Raw genomic sequence first — 23,672 nt, 5'->3', positions numbered from 1 at the left:
GGTGTAGAGCGAGCGTTGGGCGGCTGGCGGAGCAGAGTGGATGTGGCTTGGCCGGCATAGGGCTGGGCGCGCGGCTTGGGAGGCATGGAGCAAACGCGCGTGCGGAAGCGAGCTGGCGTGGCGGCTCGTGCGCGGAGCAAGCGGCGTGAATGGGCGCCGAGCTGGCGGCGTGAGCAGGCACTGGGACGGAGAGCGCGGGAGGAGTTGCGGCACACGGGCAGTAGGCGTGTGCAGACACAGTTGGGCGGAGGCTGAGAAGAACGCGCGGACGAACGTGCGGAGCGTGCGCGAGCGTGGCAGTTGCGGGACCCGCACTCGCGCGGAGGCGAGCAGCCGGAGCAAGCGGTAGCGCGCGGAGTGGCCTAAGCGCGCGGGTAGAGCAACGCGTGCGTGGCAAAACAGAGCGCGGCGCAAGTGCTAGAACGAGCCGACAACGCGGGAGCTGCGGTGTGCAGATTGGGTGAGCTCGGGGCGCAACTACCGGTGGTGTGCGAAGTTCAGGGCCAGCGATGACCAGAGCCACCTTTCCCCGAACAAGCGGCAATAGAGCAGAGCAGCGCGCAGCTAAGGCACGGCAAGGCCGAAGCGAACACGTGACCAACAACAGAAGAAGGAGGAAGAGCTATGCAGGGCAACGACGAGTAAAACGACGGCGTGCAGAACATGACGGTGTTCCCGCAGGGCGAGCTCAGGCCGCGACCGAGTAGTGTGCAGGAGGGTCGCGCGTGATGGACATTAGAGGCCGTCGAGGAGAAGGCAACAGGCAAAGTCCGACGTCACCGCGGACTGCTCGTGGAGAGTTTGGAGGTGGTTAGGTGCGAGTAGACCTCGATCCTAACGGAGGCGGAGAAGCGCTTATGGCACGGCAAGTCGGAAGAAGAAATTGTGGAGCGAAGGCGGCAGTCGGACGGGACGAGCTCAGAGGAATTTCGATGCAACCAAGCATGACAGTCCTGCAGGAAGTTACGCGGGTGTGCCAGACGTGTTTCAGTGGCACGTGTGCGTGAGCAAAAGAAGGTTTAACCCGTGAGCAGGAGGATCTTGAGGTTCGCGGAGGATTTGGCATAGCGAACCCATTCGGCTCCATCATCTCGTCCCAGGAGTCCACGACATCCAGCACCTCTTACCTTTCACCGATCATCCGAGCAAGACCACAACACCTCAAGAAAACTCGTGAACCTTTTCATCGAGCTTTTCTCTTCGCCAATCTTGTTCGCCACGGAACTTCACTTTCCGTCCGTTCTTTTCCATAACCAAGGTTTGCCCCGACCTACTGAATCTTCTTAATGCCGGCGATTCCTTTACCGGGATATTGTCGTTAACTTTTTGTTATCTGTTTTCCTGGACCAGGGACTTGATTGCTATGTTTTAAAAAAGTTCTAGAGTATTTTCTGTAAGATTTCCAGAACTTCCTTTATTTCAAAATCAGTGACCTTCTACATTTCATAGATTTCGTAAGAAGTTCATAAAAATGTAAAATCAGTTTTGTTTGAAAACCCTAAGTCGAAATCTACAAGTTCATGTTGTGATCTTGAATTGAAATCTTAGATTTGTAATCTAGGTTAAATATTAGGTAATGAATGCTTTATTTGTGTCTTTTGTGATATGCATGTATTGTAGCTAAGTATAGATTGTAGAATATATGCTTCAAGTAGAGTAGTGTGATAATTAGTTAACCCATCACACGAACGCTCATATCTCTACCATCAAGACATTGTTCTCGTCTTGATTGCAATCTCCTTAAAGCCCTTCTCGTATAAGAATCTTTATTAGTTCGTGTGTATCTGCTGCTTAGCCACTACATCTCGGCAGCTGTGTTTCAGTGTCAGGTTATCAACCCAACCACTTAGCATCTGTTTTCTTTAAGTCTATGATGTTTCTGCGTAACAGCTGTCAGTCGATACTTCTACCATCGGCTGATTAGCTGATACGATTGTTACCTTTCTAGTATCGGCTACGGCCGATACAATCCTTTTGTTCTGTCCTACATCGACTGCATATAGTCGATATATCAAAGGTGTATACTCAATCTTAGGGTTCTTGCCATCGACCAATCCAAGCCAATTTTGATTGCTTTTCCATATCGGTTATAGCCGATCGATCCTTAGTCTTCCCATCTCCATATCCACACACTGTTATCAGCCGATTTATCAACTGAGAGATCGGCTATATATCTATCGACCATATACCCTTAACCACACTTAGTTACCTAGAATCACACTTAAGCACATCTTAGTTAAGACCATTGCTTTAGGAATCATCCTTCCGCCAAAATAAGCAATGCTTTCATCGATCATCTAGGAATCCGATGCACCTTTCCATCAGCTAAACCTCTGTTATTTTCAATCGGCTCTGTTGTAATCTTCAACGAATAGCCGATCCTAATTAGTTGTCCTCCTAAAGCTCTGTTTAAGTTTAGTTTCAAATCTTTTTAGTTGTTATGTGAATAGTGTGTTAAATGAGTGTTGAATTGCAACTTTGTTGTGAAGTAAAATAGTTTGCATTACATGTAGATACGATTACTTTCGGCAACGGTACCTGCGAAATCTCCTTGGAGTCTACAGAGGATGTTTCTGAAGATCAAGTGAACGTCACCAAGGGATTAACTAAAGCCCCGAACCAAAGTTCGGAAGATGTTGACTTACTGACTTCAGACCCACCAGTAAAGGCAAGCCCCGGACATATCCCACTACTTTATTTACACAGCAACCTATATCTGTTTATATTATATCTTGCATTAAGTCTAGGAGTTGTAATGAAACCCTAGATGCATGACTCTTAGGAATCCAATGTATTGTACCCAAGTCCTTATCGGATAGATGCTCCGCTAATAGGACCGGTAGAAGTCGAGTGATTTCCTGTCACTCGCGCGACATAGGAATTGCATGTTTACATTTCTGCAATCACTATAAGGATGACGGACAGGGTCATGTGTTGTATCATGACCTGAGATTCTACCCTGTCTGTTTTGATAAAAGTTGATAAGGTCGAAATGTGTGGTAGTGGTGGCTAAGTTTTTGAAAGTACTAGCCACATGCCGTGAAATATGGTAAGCGGTAAACCTAGTACCCGATTGGCCCGGCAAGTGGACGCGCTTCCACCACTCGACTTTTATTTTTGTTCTCACGCACCGACGTGTGGGAGTACGTTCTGCATGGCAGACAGGAATACGGGTTTTGTAGTCGCGCTACAGACGTATATTCTGCACATATAGGGTGTGCGTACGGTCCTGCAGTCGCTTGTGGTGGCCCTGATCCACAACCCGGAATATGAGGGAAACGGTTGCTTGGAACGCCCTGTTGGTATTCCGAGCGTGTGAGTTAGGTTTACCTTGCAAGGTTAAATTCGATTCGAATCGTCCGCCTCTCACGAGGATTGAGACTGCTTATCCCTTTTACCACATTGAGTAAGAAGTGGAACTAAGGATGGATAATCTTGATGGATGATAATCACTACCTTGCTTGTTTAGTGTAGGTGCTAATCTAGAATAAATACTCAACTAGAAGATGAAAGCTAAAACTTGAAAGTAGTTCATACTCTTTGTTGCTTTTCAGCTAAAAATAAACCCAGAGCCTCTACAATGCTTGCATGAGTCTAGTTATGGGCTAAAGTATACCCAATCCCGGGTAAGCCTTGCTGAGTATTAGTATACTCAGCCTTGCTAGTTATATGTTTTGTAGGTAATGTTCTGGAAAACCCTACTCTTCCCTGCCTTGGCCCTGTGCTCTTCCAGAAGGTTGGTCCGTGGAATGGAATCCGTCCTCGGCCAACATTGGTGATACCGAGTGATGTCGTGTCTGGGCTTAGCATGACATCCGTCTTATCGACATGCTATAGATCATCGCGTATGTTTTCCGCTGCTAAAAGTCTTAGCTTAAATAGTTTGTATTGTTTTCTCTAAGTTTGAAACTTTGTACTACTTTTATAAACTCTTGTAATGTAATTCCCTGTTATGTAAATTGTGATGGTGATTGTATCTCTGGACTCACCTTCGTGTGAGGTAACCTTATTTGATCCTGTGTATCGGTGGTTTATCGGGACGTTACCCGACAGGCCAAGGGATTATACCGTTTGAAGCACGTTGGAGCCCTCGGGGTGGACTCACGTACTTGATCCGGTATAATTCAGGTTGGTTCTGCCACAGCTGGTATCAGAGCTATAAGGTTACCCTGGAGATACATTTTACCTTAAAAATGATTTCAGTATAAAAATTTGACCAACAAAGTATTTGGCAAAACTACGTTGGATTCGTTAAGGATTGTACTTAGTACGTAAAGCCCTAGGGTAATGTTTATGAGGGAAATAGAGGTGGCTATATATATGTATAATCCTAACTACCAGCATTACTTTTCTGTCAAAACTTAAATTCATGCACAACCCAACTTTACTTTCTGTAACGACATCTTTGACGGTGAGGTAAGAAGGTAAGGATCCTCAGCCAACTGAGGGAGCTTGGCCTTCCCGTCGGTGATGCGAACCGAATGCTGTTTCTCAAGCAGTGGCCTACTTGAGATGCTGCCAATGTACCAACCTCGGTTGACTACATTGGGAGTATATGGTTCGGCGCAGGATATGGCGATCGCTGTTCATATCCCCGCATTTTGCGGTACCCCCCGTGAATACGTTGTCTCGACGACGTATGTTAACGTTGTCTGTACGGCGGTAATTGTACAGATGCTGTTTCTATAGTGAACAGTAATGTTTGGGGACGCTTTCATGACATGCTGGCATGAAAGGTTCAACATATATATATATTGTGATTTTCTGCAGGTATGCTAACCTCGTTGCGTAAGCTTGAACGTAAGAACGACTAATATATATATATATATAGGGAGAGACGTATTTATATGATGCCACCGTAACTAACCACGTAAGACCAAGATTACTTGGCAGTTATTTTGTTTGTGAGGACGTGTAGAACGTGCATGCATCATGATATCTTGGATTGACCTGATTGCCTTGTTGTTACGTTGATGTACTGAAACATGTGCTTGTATTTGAATGCTTGCCTAGACTTTGTGTTGTAGGAGTTAATGTAATCTGCTGGGTTATCTTAGAGTTAAGAAAGTCTTTTATGAATCAAGTGGATTGGGTTATCTTTGAACCCTATCACCGATCTTAGCTTGACAACTAAATCAAACCCTTGATCCTGTTTTGAATCCGTTTTGGCAGAATCATTGAACTTCTCCTTTGATGGTTAAACCTTGATGATTATCATCAAACCCTTCAATCCATCATCTAGTAATCTATCTATCCTTTCTTGGTGTTGTACCTTATATCGTTGGCTATTTTGGTTACGACACCTGAGAGCTGCACCTTCAATTTTTTTTTGCTCAGATGATTTTGGATAAATTAAAAGGATGTATGACAATAATTACTTTTTGAATACAATTCTCCCGGCAAAAGTCATGCATCATAACACATATCATCTTTGGTCAGTGCATGGTGTTGCATCATTATCGAAATCCGTAGACTAACTAACGGGTGTGCCTCCGGTACAACTTTGGGTTGTCTTCGGTTTCCTAAGTCTTTCTTGTTGCTGTTGGCACTACAGGGTTGCTATTTCTCTTTTGTGGTGGTGTTTAATCAAATGACCATGATGCTGTGTCGGAACCTAAGGCCTCAGGTGTGCTGCAGCCACATAACTGAGCCATTAGGGGCGCACTGGTGACTAGGTGTATGTGACGTAACCCCACTGCAATCTCTTCTTATGCAACCTTACTAGTGTCCTAACTTTTGATCCTCGTTTAAGGATATAGGACTGTCCAGGTGTTAGTTACGAGAGAATGGTTGTAGGATGCGAGTCATATGCATCATTAACTCATGAGGGTATGCATCATACTTCATGCATTTCATACGTGCATACATTGCAAGTATCATCATCCTTGCATCATAGTGTATGCATCATTTGGCCAACATCATGATAATTGCATTATGTCATATGCATCATCTCGGTTATGCATGGGATCCCTCATCCTCATGTTGCACCATCAATGCAATCATACATCTCAACAGTGCATCACATTCATGGTTATATATCGAGCATTGTACTCTGACTAGAGCATTTTGTCATTATTTCTTAATTGCATCGGTATAAATAGACATTATTTCTTAATTGCATCAATATCATTTAAATCATTCAGATAACGAACTCTGAGCAAGAATATTTCGAACATCATTTATCAATCTTTTGTTCTATCCTTACTTGCTATCCATGAGCTTTGTGATGAGTGTTAGTGTCGCCAACACTTATCGTTCTCATGTGATGATCTTAGCTCTACGAGAACTTGATCACCTTTTCCTCTCTTATCTTGTTATACTCATCCATGTACAATCTATCCATGCTCTCGTTACATTTATCTTGTCATACTCCAATGACTTTTACCATCAACATCAATCATCTCTAGTGTGATTGCTTCCTGCCACTTCTAATGTGTGATTTGCTTTTCTTTCCTTAAAGAGTCTTTCGTCCGAATCTCGGGACGAGATTCTTTTTAGGGGGGAAGGCTGTGACAGTTCGTGTACTTGCAATACTAGAAATATATTTTGTTAGTGTGAAATATGTGTTTGTTTGTATAAAGCTTATGTGTGTTTATGTGAAGTTTTTGAAAATTTAAAGTGCAAGTGAAAAAGGGGTATTTTTGTAATTACAGAAAAATCTAGGGTTATTTTTACAAAATGTATTTGGATTAAGGTAATTTTGAAATAAGTAAAGGGTGGTTTTGCAAATATGTTTTTCTTACCTTATGTTTTGTAAATATATATATATTTACTCAAAAGTTGCATTGGGAATGCGTGTGTTGAAATATGTAAAAATTTTGGGTAAAGTGGTAGAAATAAGGGTATTTATGTGATATTATAAAAGTACGAGTCCTTTTACGCAAATATCTAATTTACAAAAGTAACTTTCAAAATTACTAAGGACTAAAGTGTAAAAGTGCGAGTCATCATGACATGTCAATTCAACCATTATGACGAGTCTATCCCGTCATTATGACGTGTCATAAATGCTTGCCTTTAGGTCCTGAATTTTATAAAATTATGCTCTTTAGGACAAAAGTAATTCAAATCCAACTTTTGTTCAAAGATTCACGTGTAAAAATGTAAGTTTTGAGTTTTTGAACTTGAGCCCTAAAGCAAAGTTGTAGAGTTTGAAAAACTCTCCAACTTTCGTTTTGGGCATTTCTTCATTAGGGTTTTAAATCAACGGGAAATTTTACTTTACAAACAGGTCCCTGTGATTTTCTGAAATTGCGCACAAGTCCTTGAAGGAGTTCCACCTCTCCTTCTCCTTCTTTCCCTTTCCTTGGCACCTTCCCTTATCTCCCCATCGGCAGCACAGTCCAATCCCGTTTTCCCCTCTCCTCCTCCACTCGGATCGACACAGGCGGCACAGGAAGCCGGAGGCGCGCGTGCAGGCGCTTGGCTAGCGGGCCGGCGCAGTCGCGCTGGGCGCTGGGGCGGAGGCCGCAGCGGGCGGCTCGGCACGGAGCCGGCGGCCCCAGGCTGCGCGGCCCAGGCGCGCGAAGCTGCGGGCCCGGGCGAGCGCAGGCGTGCGCGAGCGGGCGCCGCGCGGGCAGGCCCGGGCGGCAGCGGGTGAGCCAGCTCCAGGCGCGTGCGGCGCGGGCGTGCTAGCGCCAGGGCGAGCGGCGGCCCGAGCGGCGCGCGGCGCAGCAGGCGGTGCGGGCTGCGCGGGAGCCAGGGCGGCAGCGCCAGAGCGAGGCAGGCCCGAGCGGCGAGTGGAGGCGCAGCGCTGGCGGGGCGGCGCCCAGGTGGTGGCTCGGCGCGGGGCGAGCGGAGCTGGGCGCGGGCAGGTGGCGGGCCCAGGGCGAGCGGCGCTGGCGCCAGAGCAGGGCGTCCGGCCGCGGGAGCAGGCGGCTCCAGGCGGTGGCGGCTCGGCAGGTGTTGGGCGGGCCGCGGCAGATGCAGGCACAGGGAGCGGCGGGCCCGAAGCAGATGTCGCGCAGGTGGCTGCGGTGTAGCGCGAGCGTTGGGCGGCTGGCGGAGTAGAGTGGATGTGGCTTGGCCGGCATAGGGCTGGGCGCGCGGCTTGGGAGGCATGGAGCAAACGCGCGTGCGGAAGCGAGCTGGCGTGGCGGCTCGTGCGCGGAGCAAGCGGCGTGAATGGGCGCCGAGCTGGCGGTGTGAGCAGGCACTGGGACGGAGAGCGCGGGAGGAGTTGCGGCACACGGGCAGTAGGCGTGTGCAGACACAGTTGGGCGGAGGCTGAGAAGAACGCGCGGACGAACGTGCGGAGCGTGCGCGAGCGTGGCAGTTGCGGGACCCGCACTCGCGCGGAGGCGAGCAGCCGGAGCAAGCGGTAGCGCGCGGAGTGGCCTAAGCGCGCGGGTAGAGCAACGCGTGCGTGGCAAAACAGAGCGCGGCGCAAGTGCTAGAACGAGCCGACAACGCGGGAGCTGCGGTGTGCAGATTGGGTGAGCTCGGGGCGCAACTACCGGTGGTGTGCGAAGTTCAGGGCCAGCGATGACCAGAGCCACCTTTCCCCGAACAAGCGGCAATAGAGCAGAGCAGCGCGCAGCTAAGGCACGGCAAGGCCGAAGCGAACACGTGACCAACAACAGAAGAAGGAGGAAGAGCTATGCAGGGCAACGACGAGTAAAACGACGGCGTGCAGAACATGACGGTGTTCCCGCAGGGCGAGCTCAGGCCGCGACCGAGTAGTGTGCAGGAGGGTCGCGCGTGATGGACATTAGAGGCCGTCGAGGAGAAGGCAACAGGCAAAGTCCGACGTCACCGCGGACTGCTCGTGGAGAGTTTGGAGGTGGTTAGGTGCGAGTAGACCTCGATCCTAACGGAGGCGGAGAAGCGCTTATGGCACGGCAAGTCGGAAGAAGAAATTGTGGAGCGAAGGCAGCAGTCGGACGGGACGAGCTCAGAGGAATTTCGATGCAACCAAGCATGACAGTCCTGCAGGAAGTTACGCGGGTGTGCCAGACGTGTTTCAGTGGCACGTGTGCGTGAGCAAAAGAAGGTTTAACCCGTGAGCAGGAGGATCTTGAGGTTCACGGAGGATTTGGCATAGCGAACCCATTCGGCTCCATCATCTCGTCCCAGGAGTCCACGACATCCAGCACCTCTTACCTTTCACCGATCATCCGAGCAAGACCACAACACCTCAAGAAAACTCGTGAACCTTTTCATCGAGCTTTTCTCTTCGCCAATCTTGTTCGCCACGGAACTTCACTTTCCGTCCGTTCTTTTCCATAACCAAGGTTTGCCCCGACCTACTGAATCTTCTTAATGCCGGCGATTCCTTTACCGGGATATCGTCGTTAACTTTTTGTTATCTGTTTTCCTGGACCAGGGACTTGATTGCTATGTTTTAAAAAAGTTCTAGAGTATTTTCTGTAAGATTTCCAGAACTTCCTTTATTTCAAAATCAGTGACCTTCTACATTTCATAGATTTCGTAAGAAGTTCATAAAAATGTAAAATCAGTTTTGTTTGAAAACCCTAAGTCAAAATCTACAAGTTCATGTTGTGATCTTGAATTGAAATCTTAGATTTGTAATCTAGGTTAAATATTAGGTAATGAATGCTTTATTTGTGTCTTTTGTGATATGCATGTATTGTAGCTAAGTATAGATTGTAGAATATATGCTTCAAGTAGAGTAGTGTGATAATTAGTTAACCCATCACACGAACGCTCATATCTCTACCATCAAGACATTGTTCTCGTCTTGATTGCAATCTCCTTAAAGCCCTTCTCGTATAAGAATCTTTATTAGTTCGTGTGTATCTGCTGCTTAGCCACTACATCTCGGCAGCTGTGTTTCAGTGTCAGGTTATCAACCCAACCACTTAGCATCTGTTTTCTTTAAGTCTATGATGTTTCTGCGTAACAGCTGTCAGTCGATACTTCTACCATCGGCTGATTAGCTGATACGATTGTTACCTTTCTAGTATCAGCTACGGCCGATACAATCCTTTTGTTCTGTCCTACATCGACTGCATATAGTCGATATATCAAAGGTGTATACTCAATCTTAGGGTTCTTGCCATTGACCAATCCAAGCCAATTTTGATTGCTTTTCCATATCGGTTATAGCCGATCGATCCTTAGTCTTCCCATCTCCATATCCACACACTGTTATCAGCCGATTTATCAACTGAGAGATCGGCTATATATCTATCGACCATATACCCTTAACCACACTTAGTTACCTAGAATCACACTTAAGCACATCTTAGTTAAGACCATTGCTTTAGGAATCATCCTTCCGCCAAAATAAGCAATGCTTTCATCGATCATCTAGGAATCCGATGCACCTTTCCATCAGCTAAACCTCTGTTATTTTCAATCGGCTCTGTTGTAATCTTCAACGAATAGCCGATCCTAATTAGTTGTCCTCCTAAAGCTCTGTTTAAGTTTAGTTTCAAATCTTTTTAGTTGTTATGTGAATAGTGTGTTAAATGAGTGTTGAATTGCAACTTTGTTGTGAAGTAAAATAGTTTGCATTACATGTAGATACGATTACTTTCGGCAACGGTACCTGCGAAATCTCCTTGGAGTCTACAGAGGATGTTTCTGAAGATCAAGTGAACGTCACCAAGGGATTAACTAAAGCCCCGAACCAAAGTTCGGAAGATGTTGACTTACTGACTTCAGACCCACCAGTAAAGGCAAGCCCCGGACATATTGAAAGGATCGATGGACCAAGAGGGGGGGTGAATTGGGCCTTTTCAATTTCTAAAACAAGATAAAACAACCTTAACCTATGCAAGAACTAGAAAGGCTCCAATTCACCAACCGGATAACAAAACAACCTACACAAGCTAGTTAAGATGAAAAGAGATAAAGCCTAGCAAGGTAGAGCTAACTAGTGATTCCTAAATCAAGCACATGAAAGAATTGCATGAAAGATAATGCTTGAAATAAGTAAAGTGGACAAGGGACAACCGGATTTTTTCCCGTGGTATCGATGTGTTGGCACACACCCCTAATCCACGTTGTGACACTCACAAAGAGTATTGTCACCTCCCAAGTCACCAAGACGAGGGCGCTCACTAAGAGTCTCCGTTCACCATCCCGGTGTGGTGGAGATCAAGCCACGTACAAGTCTCTTCTCCGGGCTTTCACAATCCTTGGCAAGCTCCGCGAGAATCACCTCGATCACCAAGATCGCCTAGGTGATGCCAATCACCAAGAGTAACAAGCTAAGGCCTTCACTTGAGCAAGAACCAATCACAAAGAATGGATGCACACAAGCTTCTCTCTACTCAAGTCCTTAATCTTGCTTCTTGAATGATTGAATGAACAAGTGTATGAAATGTTGAAGCTCAAGGTGGCTCTTGACTAAAGTATGTGTGTTTGGATGTTGCCTGGTGTCAAGAGTGGTAGAATGACCCATTGGAGGGGTATATATAGGCAGCTCACACGAATAGAGCCGTTGGAGAAAAAGCTGCCAGAAAAACTGCGTAGCGCCGGTTAATCCGACGTCCCTCCAATAGTCATCGTCGGTTTAACCGGTGAATGTAAACTCCCCTTTTTGAAAACTAGCCGTTACTGTTTGGGAAGATTAACCGTTGTCGCATCGGTTTAACCGGTGAATGTAATCATCCATTGAACAACTGAAAAACCAAGTCACTGGACAACTGCACCGACGTCAAATTTCAAATAGCGTCGGTTTAACCGGTGAGTCTATTTGTCCACTGATCAACTGAAAACGGAGTCTCTGGACAACTGCACCGACGTCCAATTTCAAATAGCGTCGGTTTAACCGGTGTATTGACTTGTCCAGACCGGCTGACCTCGTTTAACCGACGTATAGAAAACTTTAGACGTCGGTTAATCCGGTGTTAAGGATTTTTCTAATTTTGCCTTTTCTGACTTGAGTCTTTGAATGAAATCCACATATTCTTGAGATATAAGTTGAGAACCACTTATTTGAGCTTCTAGAAACCTGAGTGACCATTGTGTGCATCCATTTTCAAATGACCATGTCCATGCTCAAGTTACTGCGCCTAAACCCCTCTTAATAGTGCGATCACTACAAAACTGTAAAACCTATACTAACCTAAGTGTCCTTCTCAACCTTATGACACTTAGGACTAGAAAGATCCTTAGTCTTGACACATTATAGAGTTGAATGCCGAGATCGCCTTTTTGAACAATGAAAATTAGGGGCCTCTTTTGACATATAACCAAATGAGCAATAATGATCTATAAAGCTGCACAAACTCATTAGTCACAATAATGGTTGTCATTAATCACCGAAACATACCTTAAGGGCCTAGATGCTTACAATCTCCCCCTTTTTGGTGATTGATGACAACACAGACATAAATAACGAGAGAGCGAGAAAGATAAAGCGCGAATAAACACAAGCAAACTCGAAAAGAGAGAATCAAGGAACTCAATGGCTCAAATGAAATCCATAGATATGTCTCAAAAGCTCAGCATGCTCAAATGACAAATGTACATATCCATGAACTAACACCAAATATAATACAATAAGAAACATCAAGGTCCTGATCACGAGCTCTCTCTAAAGCTACCCTCCCCTGACTCCCTCTCCCCCTTTGGCATCAAAGCACAAAAAGGCTAGCTACTGATCCGGGTGCCGCGGGACGGCGAGGAAGCGATCCGGGTCATCGTCGTCGTCGTCGTCAGACGGTGGATCCTCGGTGACAGACGGAAGCTGCTGATCTGAAGTGCCGATAGGTGCTGAGCTGACCGGAGGTGTAGCTGTCGTCGAGGCTGTCGTCGATGCCCTGGTGCTGGCACTGCCTGGGAGAGGGACCGTGGAAGTAGTAGCCGGCTCAGCAGAAGATGTGTCAACATCTGAAGTAGTGAGTGCTGATGCTGCCGGCTGTGACGACTGCTGAAGTAAGGACACCTCTCCGCCTCCCCCTGAAGGTAGTGGCTGTGGTACTGCGGGGAGGCCAACTGACTGCACCGCTGTGGGTGACTCCTGGAAGAGTGAGGTCGCAGGCAGAGGAGAGAAGAGAGGACGACACGCAGACCCAAGTAATGCTGACAGTGAGAACATAATCTCTGGGGTCGCGGAGGAAGCTGGAGCAGTGGAGGCCGGAGCTGGTGTGACTGCAAGTGGAGGTGCTCCGGTGCCCTGAAGGCCTGACTGTGCTGGCTGCTGAGGGGCGAGTCCGGTGTGAGAATATAACTGTGAAATCATCCCGAACATCGCCATCATGCCCTGCTGCATCTGCTGAAACTAAGCGTCCGTCCTCTGAGAGACTCTGTCAATAAGGCCGACGAAACGCTCCTCTGTAGCAGCTCGCTCTCGAGCGGCCTCCCTCTGAATCTGTGCAACCTGGGCCTCATGGGCTCTCCTGGCCTCCTCCTGTGCCCGGCGGTCCTCCCTCTGCTGAGTGACCAGCTGCTGCAAAAGTGCGGTGAGCTCAGACGGCTGAGACACCTGAGACTCTGAAACTGTAGTAGCAGCAGCTGTCACTGGAGCTGGCTCTCCTGAACCCCCTGCCTCGTGATCATGACTCGCTGGAGCAGGTGCAGGGAAGTACTCCTCATCCTCGGAGGAGTCTGACTCTAGGTCTGACCAATGAATCTCATCATCTCCTCCGGGAAGCTGTGCCTCTGCGGCAAGCAGTGCCTCATCCTCCTGGGCCACTCGGGCCAGTACCTCGGGTGACAGCCGTGCCATGGCAGCACGATCGGCCTGTCTCCCTCTCCTCCTGTCAGAGGGTGCTGTCGGGCGGTAGACGGGGAACCAGGGAACCTCGTCCTGTCTGTAGACGGCGCTGATGGGTGACTCAGCTGGCACAATCATGGAGCAAATAAAACTGATCCAGTGAGCATATGGGAACTGACGCACGACTCCCATCCCATCAGTGATGACATCCTCAATCTCTGCCAGAATAAAGTCAACAATATCGAACGGCTCGTGAGTGAGGATGTGAAGTAGTAGCAGCTGCTGCAGACCAGTGAACCCCTCTGGGTAGCCACTCCTCGGGAGCAAAGTCCTCCGGAGTGCCATGTGAACTGCGTAAGCCTCTGGGGTCAGCAGGCTGGGAACTCTGGCGTAGGAGGCCGGAAAGGGCTGGCGGAAACACTGAGAGATCGCCTCGTGTGAAGGTGCTATTCCGCCAATCATGGCTCTGCGCGGTGGATCTGCATCACCGTATACCATCTCGTGCAGGGAGACGTCAACCAAGTCAACTCCTAGAATCCCTGCGAGTGTCGCTCTGGACAAACCAAACACCTGCCCCCCAAACATGAAGTGAACTGCTCTGCGCTCTGGGGCAATCCAAGCTGTGGCGTAGAAAACTCTGACCCAGTCCTCAATATATCTGTTCCTCTCAATCGAGAGCAACCTGGGCAGACCTCTGAAGTGATCGAAGTGCTCGCGGACATCGGCTCCCCCTGCAGCTGTCCTCAGTGAAACCCAGTCCAGTACTCGGTGAGGGAAAATCCTGTGGCCCCGCCTCTGATAGGTCTCGTAGAAACTGGCCTGAAGGAGCGTCCAGAATCTACGATCGACCCTGCTGTCTCGTGTCACGGGAAACCACTCCTCCTCCTGTACACTCCACCTGAGCCTCTTGACCTTCGCCGCATTGGCCTTGGTCAAGTTCTGGAGCAGTACACCTGGCTCCAGACGCACGACAGTGTCCATGCGGAACACTGCGCGCTCGGCCGCTAGGGCCTCGGCTCGTCTAGCTGCTGCTGCTGCTGCGGTGGACCTGCGAGGCTCCTGTGGCTGGTGGCCTCCTCGCGTCCTAGGTCCGGTGCGACGCTCGGTCGCAGGTGAAGTCTCCTCTGCGGGGGACGTCTGCCGGGTGCGGCCAGAACGTCGTAGAGCTGGTGACTGAGTGTCCTGCCCCTGAGACTGCTCGGACTGCGCTGTCTCTGTATCTGAATCGGACTCTGCCGCTGAAGCTGACTGCTCTGACTCTGCTGCTGCTGCGGCTGTGGCTCTGGTGGCCCTGGCACCTCTGACTCTGCCCATGCCTCTGCCTCTGCCTCTGCCCCTGGCTGTCGGATCTCTGATCGCGAACGGACGAGCACGGCCAGACGCCTGCTCCTCGGCGGCCTTAGCCACCATCTCGGCCCTTTCGGCCTCTCTCGCTGCGCGAGTCCGCTTGCGCGCGGGCTCCTCGACTACTATCTCCTTCCCCTTCCTCTTGTCACGACCCATCACTACTCAGTGAGTAACACGGACGCGACGATGCGGTGACGTGCAGGCGACGCAGGATGCACGGTCGGCACAGTGACGAACGGGCGGCGCTGCGGTGGAGGTGATGCAATGTGGTGCAGGTGGCGTGCGGTGGAGCTGCAAGGCGGTGATGAGGCGGTGGCAACGGTGCGGGCGCAGGCGCCAGTGAGGTGAAGGACGATGGCGGCGACGCGGGCGCTGGTGATGGTGCGTGGACGCGTACGGGTGCGGGCGCGGGCGCGGGAATGCAGACGGCGGCGGCGCGACCGGCGGCGGAGCGAGGCGGCGTGGGCGACGTACGGCGGCGTACGGCGGCGCGTGCGGGCGGCGCAAGGCGGCGGACGGCGGCGGCGGTGACAGGAGCGAGGCGAAGGCGAGGAGTCAAGCGAAACACGAGCGCGAGTGAAGGGTCGTGACCGGTCAAGAGAGGAATATGACATGTGGACCCCCCAGTTTTTCTTATCGCCGGTTGATCCGACGCTTAGGTTTTGAACACCGGTTGATTGCGTCGGTGTAGTTCACCAGAAACTCTGCCAAATCGCCGGTTGAACCGATGATTTGAAAAGTGAACTCATCGGTTGAACGATGCAAATAACAGTTGATTTTCGGGTCAAAGTTGTGTTCTGTTCGTCGGTTGATCCGATGCTTCAAACTTTGCATACGCCGGTTGAACGCCTGAAATGACTGAGCTGTGGCTGACACTTAGTAACGCCGGTTAAACCGATGGGTATAGATCCATTGAACGTCGGTTTAACCGGTGAACCCAAAAACCCTCTCTCAGCTCACTTTTCTATGCTAAGTCCAATGAACTTATAAGATTCAACTAAACTCAAGTTAATGGACTTGCATAGACGACTTTACCCCTCAAAATAGGATAGCTTAATAACTTAAATAGTTTTTCTTTTCAAAATCAAGGATAAGTCGCAAGAGAGACAAAGCGCCAAATTGAAATGTATGAGCCATGTCATAGGAATATTGAAGGAGGAAAGTTTCAAACTCACAATGACATTGCTCACTAGGCAATAACGCACCTAACACTTTACTCTTTTCACTTCTTATGAATTAAGATCTTGCACGTAAAATAAGTCTCATTTTCATCAAGTGATCTCCTTTGTGACTTTTCGCATGCAATGATAATGCAAATTACAAACACATGCGAAAGAAAGGTAAACATGAGATGCACAACTATATGACAAGAATGCATAGCGAGAATTTAAGATCTACTTGTCAAGTTTGATCCCACGGAAAGCTTCATCATGATGAGCCTTTCTACAAGCCTAGAGGAAAACAAGTGGACCACCACCTCTAGCTAAACCCTTGCTCATCACTATCTTACCATGGTTAGACAAGTGTCCTATATGTATGCATTTTTCTATATGACATGGCAACTTACATGACGTTTGCCGCATCTAACACATTAAGCTCATTTCTTAGCCTAACAAAGGTACTCTCGTCTAAAGGTTTTGTGAAAATATCCGCCAATTGCTCCTCGGATCTCACACCTTGAAGGGAAATGTCCCCCTTGGCTTCGTGATCACGCAAGAAGTGATGGCGAATATCAATGTGCTTTGTGCGAGAGTGTTGAACCGGATTCTTGGCAATTTTTACGGCACTTTCATTGTCACAAAGGAGTGGTATTCTTCCTAGTTTCACACCAAAGTCCAAAAGGGTTTGCTTCATATATAGATTTGGGCACAACATGCACCGGCAGCTATATATTCCGCTTCCGCGGTGGACAAAGCCACGGAATTTTGCTTCTTACTCGACCAAGAAACTAGAGAACGCCCAAGCAAGTGGCAACCCCCGGAGGTACTCTTGCGATCGACACGGCTTCCGGCAAAATCCGAATCCGAGTATCCCAAGAGATCTAAACTAGCGCCTTTGGGGTACCACAAGCCTATGCTAGGAGTGTGCTTGAGATACCGAAGGATCCTATTCACAGCAGAAGATGTGATTCCTTAGGGTTAGCTTGAAAACGGGCACACAAGCACACACTAAACATTATATCGGGCCTAGATGCGGTAAGGTAAAGCAAAGACCCTATCATTGAACGATAGAGGGATTGATCAACAGGTTTACCGTCCACATCCAAGTCGAGATGCCCATTTGTAGCCATAGGAGTCTTGATTGGCTTACATTCATCCATCTTGAACTTCTTCAAGATATCTCTAGTATATTTTTCTTGATAGATGAATGTCCCTTCCTTCATTTGTTTGACTTGAAACCAAGGAAGAAAGTCAATTCGCCAATCATGGACATCTCGAATTCCCTAGACATCATGGTAGCAAACTCATGGCTTAGCAAATCATTAGTTGAGCCAAAGATATATCGTCAACATAAATTTGACAAATGAAAAGATCCCCGTTGACATCTTTTGTGAACAAGGTGGTGTCCACCCTCCCGATCTTGAAGCCTTGCATGATTAGGAAGTCACGAAGCCTCTCATACCAAGCCCTTGGAGCTTGTTTGAGCCCATAGAGTGCCTTGTGCAACCTATAAACATGATTAGGATTCCTCGGATCTTCAAACCCGGGAGGTTGCTCAACATAAACAAGTTCGTTAATAAAGCCATTTAAGAACGCACTTTTCACATCCATTTGATATAACTTAATATTATGATGTGAAGAGTAAGCAAGAAGGATGCGGATAGCTTCAAGTCTTGCGACCGGAGCAAAAGTTTCACCAAAATCCAAACCTTCGACTTGAGAAAACCCTTTTGCCACAAGTCTTGCTTGTTGCGTACACCACCCCATGTTCATCTTGCTTGTTTCGAAAGACCCACTTTGTGCCGATGATGTTCTTGTCTTTTGGAGGAGCTTCGAGGACCCAACTTCATTGCGGGTGAATTATTCAATCTTCTTGCATGGCCATCACCCAATCCGAGTCCTCAAGCGCTTCCTCTATGCTAGTGGGTTCAATACACGAAACAAACGAGTGATGTTCGCAAAAGAAGCATGCTTAGAGCGAGTTCTTACTCCTTTGGAAGGACTACCAATGATTTGACCAATTGGATGATCCTTGGAGATGCGACCATGCTTCACTAGCGGTATTTGCGTGGATGCTTGTTGGGGTGGATCATGAGTGACTTGTGCTTGTGGTGGAACATTTTGCTCTTCTTGTTCTTGGACTTGGGGTGTTGGCGTTGACACATTTTCTTGAGGTAGTGGATCAACTTTATCTTGATCTTCATCCACTAGGGGTGCCGTGGAGGTGCTTGGTGTAGATGAGGAAGGTCCTTCCCCTTGATCATTGCCTTCATGCACCTCTTCCGGCTTGATATCCCCAATGGACATCTTCTTCAAGGCTTCTTCAATCTCTTCATCCCCTACATTTTCATAGCCAACAACCTCCTCTTGGGAGCCATTAGATTCATCAAACTCCACATCACATGTTTCTTCAACTAACCCGGAGGTTTGATTGAATACTCTATATGCTTTGGAGTTTGATGCATAACCAAGAAAGAAACCTTCATCACATCTACTCTCAAACTTACCGAGCCTTTTCTTCTTATAGATGAAGCATTTGCAACCAAAGACTCGAAAGTACGATATATTTGGTTTCCTCCCGGTGATGAGCTCATATGGAGTTTTCTTGAGGAGTCGGTGAGGATACACTCGGTTGGATGCATGACACGCCGTGTTGATTGCTTCCGCCCAAAACTTCTCGGACGTGCCATAATCATCCAACATTGCTCTTGCTAGGGTGATGAGTGTCTTGTTCTTTCTTTCCACCACACCATTTTGTTGGGGCGTGTAGGTGGCGGAAAACTCATGTTTGACTCCTTCTTCATCGCACCATTCTTCAATCTTCATATTTTTGAACTCGGTGCCGTTGTCACTCCGGATCTTCACGATTTGGGAATTGTATTCCCTTTGAGCTTTTCTTGCAAATGTCTTGAAGATTTCCGGAGTTTCACCCTTATCGCCTAGAAACATGACCCAAGTGTAACGTGAAAAATCATCAACAATTACTAGGCAATAGAGGTTACCACCAATGCTCTTGTATGAAGTTGGACCAAAGAGATCCATGTGTAGTAGCTCGAGCGGCTTGGAGGTAGACAACATCGTCTTGATAGGATGATGAGTTGCAACTTGCTTCCCGGCTTGACATGCTTTGCATAGCTTGTTCTTGTCAAAAGTGACGTCCTTTATGCCGGTGATCATCCCTCTTTTGTGGGCTTTCTTGAGGTTGCTCATGCCAATATGAGCAATTCTTCTATGCCAAAGCCACCCAAGAGACGACTTGGTGAAGAGGCAAGTCATGGTGCTTGTTTGCTTTGAAGAGAAATCCACCAAATAGATATTGCCATGCCTAAACCCCGTGAATACCAATGACTTGTCTTTTTCATGAGTCACTACAACACCATTCTTGTCAAAGGCACACGTTAGTCCAAGATCACACAATTGTGCAATAGAAATGAGGTTAAAACTAAGTGCTTCTACAAACAAAACATTTGAAATGGATAAGTCTTTTGAAATTGCAATTCTACCCAAACCTAAGACTTTCCCCTTTGAGTTATCACCATAGGTGACATGTTCATGATCGCCGGGGTCTTCAAGTGAGGTGAACATGCTATCATTGCCGGTCATATGTTGAGAGCAACCGCTATCAAGTACCCAATGTTTTCCACCGGCTTTGTAGTTCACCTACACACATGAGAATTTATTTTTGAGTTTTCGGAACCCAAACAAGCTTTGGGCCTTGCACATGTGTGACAAGAGCTTTTGGGACCCAAAGTTGCTTGGGGAGCTTCTTCTTCGACTCCTTAGCAATTTTGCCAATGAACTTGGCCTTCACCTTGCCCTTCACTTTACTCAAGAGAAAATGATTATTTTGAAACATTGATGAGTAATTCTTGGGTAATTTAGGAAGAGGACGTGATGGTAAAGTGCACTCCCTAGTGTGGTGCCCGGTGACTTGGCAATGTTGGCAATATGAACCAACTTCCTTGATGAAGCTTGTCTTGATCTCCGGAGAAGGAGTTGTAGCCATGTTTGGCTCCGGAAATGAACCAAGACCTCTCTTACCATAGTCACGGGCATTGTTGAAGAGAATCTCCTTGTGGATGTATTCTCCCCTTGAGAGTTTCTCCACACTACTCTTGAGGCTTGCCACTTGATCCATCAATTCCTTTTCCCTAGAAGAGGCAAGCTTGGGCACAACATTAGTGGCATATGCATCAATGAGTAGATCATCACATGAAGTAGAAGCATTGACCTTTTCATTAACAACTTTCTCAAGACTTGGGTCAATTACTTCATAAGCAAATTCAAGTTCTTGATACTTGTGAGCCAACTCCCTATGCTCTTGTTTGAGCTTTTTGTGGCTCTCTTCAACTTGCTTAGCAAGTACAAGTGACTCATTGTGCTTTTTGAGTAAGTCATTGTACTTACTAAGTAAGTCGGAGTGGGCAAGCTCTAACTTGGCATGAGTGCTCTCAAGAACTTTAACTTTGCCCTTTTCCCTCTTGATGACGGATGTATACTCATTGATGAGGTTAGTAAATTCATTAGGATCAAGCTCTTCATCACTATCATCTTCACTATCTACCTCACATACCTTGGTGTTACCTTTTGCCATGAGGCACATAGGAGGCGGAGGTAGAGATGGTTCTTCATTGGTGAGGGCGATGGTGACAATGTCTTCTTCATCACTTGAGTCTTCGCTTGATGAGACATCGGTCACCCATTCTTGTTTCTCCACCAAGAAACTTTTCTTGGTATGCCCTTTCTTCTTCGGGAAGAGCTTGGTCTTCTTGTCATGGGTCTTCTTCTTCCCAAATCTCTTGTTTTTGTTTTTCCTCTCCTCTTCTTCATCATCGCTTGAATCATGGCGATGCTTACTCTTGTTGTCCTTGCTTCTTTTGTCCGGCTTGGGGCAATTTGGACGGATGTGTCCTTTTTCGCCACAATTGTAGCAAATCTTGTTCTTGACATCCATTGGCCGGAACATTCCCTTCTTGGAGTCAAAGTTGAAGCCCTTCTTATTGATCTTCTCATTCAAGCGTGTGAACTTTCTCATCATGAGAGCAAGTTCTCCATCATCTTCAACATCGGATGAGCTCTCATGATGATCATCTTCTTCATTGCTTGAGCTTGAGTCTTGTTTGACCATCTTGAGCTTGCGGGATTTGTTTGTCTTGGTCTTTAGAGCAATTGACTTGCTTGATGTTGGCTCTTCGGTCATACCAAGAATGCTCATTTCATGAGCGCGAATTTCGCCCACAAGTTCTCCTACTTCCATTGTGGCGAGATCCTCCTTTTGAAGCATAGCATTGATAATGTTGTACTTGGGCTTCGGAAGGAGCATGAGGATCTTGCGGTTGATGGATGCACTGTCAATTTTGGATATTTCAAGTGCATTAATGTCCTTGACAATGACATTCAAGCGAGAGTACATATCATTGCAATTTTCATGAGCTAGCATTTTGAAGGAATCATACTTAGCTCTAAACAAGTGATATTTTTGTTCACGAACTTTGGTGGAACGTTCATGAATCTCAATGAGCTCCTTCCAAATATCACTTGCTAGGTCCATGCCATTAACTCTAGCAAAGACCTCCTCACTAATAGCTTCGAAAATTGCATTTCTAGCTCTAGCATTCCATTTTAATTGGTCGGGGGTGGGATCTCCGGTGAACCCGACTTTAGTTGCCAACCACACTTCGGGGGCAATCGCATCAAGGTATGCGGCCATGCGAACTTTCCAATAGGCAAAGTTCTTGCCCTCGAAGTGAGGCGGCGAACCACCCATCTTGGCCATAGCTCTAGGCGGTGAAGCCTAATGATCCAAATGAGCAACGAGGCTCTGATACCAATTGAAAGGATCGATGGACCAAGAGGGGGGGTGAATTGGGCCTTTTTCAATTTCTAAAACAAGATAAAACAACCTTAACCTATGCAAAAACTAGAAAGGCTCCAATTCACCAACCGGATAACTAAACAACCTACACAAGCTAGTTAAGATGAAAAGAGATAAAGCCTAGCAAGGTAGAGCTAACTAGTGATTCCTAAATCAAGCACATGAATGAATTGCATGAAAGATAATGCTTGAAACAAGTAAAGTGGACAAGGGACAACCGGATTTTTTCCCGTGGTATCGATGTGTTGGCACACACCCCTAATCCACGTTGTGACACTCACAAAGAGTATTGTCACCTCCCAAGTCACCAAGACGAGGGCGCTCACTAAGAGTCTCCGTTCACCATCCCGGTGTGGTGGAGATCAAGCCACGTACAAATCACTTCTCCGGGCTTCCACAATCCTTGGCAAGCTCCGCGAGAATCACCTCGATCACCAAGATCGCCTAGGTGATGCCAATCACCAAGAGTAACAAGCTAAGGCCTTCACTTGAGCAAGAACCAATCACAAAGAATGGATGCACACAAGCTTCTCTCTACTCAAGTCCTTAATCTTGCTTCTTGAATGATTGAATGAACAAGTGTATGAAATGTTGAAGCTCAAGGTGGCTCTTGACTAAAGTATGTGTGTTTGGATGTTGCCTGGTGTCAAGAGTAGTAGAATGACCCATTGGAGGGGTATATATGGGCAGCTCACACGAATAGAGCCGTTGGAGAAAAAGCTGCCAGAAAACTGCGTAGCGCCGGTTAATCCGACGTCCCTCCAATAGTCATCGTCGGTTTAACCGGTGAATGTAAACTCCCCTTTTGAAAACTAGCCGTTACTGTTTGGGAAGATTAACCGTCGTTGCATCGGTTTAACCGGTGAGTGTAATCATCCTTTGATCAACAGAAATACCAAGTCTCTGGACAACTGCACCGACGTCAAATTTCAAATAGCATCGGTTTAACCGGTGAGTCTATTTGTCCACTGATCAACTGAAAACCGAGTCTCTGGACAACTGCACCGACGTCCATTTTCAAATAACGTCGGTTTAACCGGTGTATTGACTTGTCCAGATCAGCTGACCTCGTTTAACCGACGTATAGAAAACTTTAGGCGTCGGTTAAACCGGTGTTAAGGATTTTTCTGATTTTGCCTTTTCTGACTTGAGTCTTGAATGAAATCCAAATATTCTTGAGATATAAGTTGAGAACCACTTATTTGAGCTTCTAGAAACCTGAGTGACCATTGTGTGCATCCATTTTCAAATGACCAAGTCCATGCTCAAGTTACTAAGCCTAAACCCCTCTTAATAGTGCGATCACTACAAAACTATAAAACCTATACTAACCTAAGTGTCCTTCTCAACCTTATGACACTTAGGACTAGAAAGATCCTTAGTCTTGACACATTATAGAGTTGAATGCCGAGATCGCCTTTTTGAATAATGAAAATTAGGGGCCTCTTTTGACATATAACCAAATGAGCAATAATGATCTATAAAGCTGCACAAACTCATTAGTCACAATAATGGTTGTCATTAATCACCGAAACATACCTTAAGGGCCTAGATGCTTACAGCAGGTCATTCTTGAGAAGCCATGTCTCTCGAGTACGTTCCTGCTTCAACATGTCGAGTTCTCTCCGGAGGTAGCTGTTCTTCGTTTGCTCCTCGGATA

The sequence above is a fragment of the Panicum hallii genome, chromosome 3, assembly GCF_002211085.1.
Source record: "Panicum hallii strain FIL2 chromosome 3, PHallii_v3.1, whole genome shotgun sequence".
In the NCBI taxonomy this organism is placed as follows: Eukaryota; Viridiplantae; Streptophyta; class Magnoliopsida; order Poales; family Poaceae; genus Panicum; species Panicum hallii.
The sequence above is the reverse complement of the archived record's forward strand: the minus strand, read 5'-3'. Positions refer to the sequence as shown.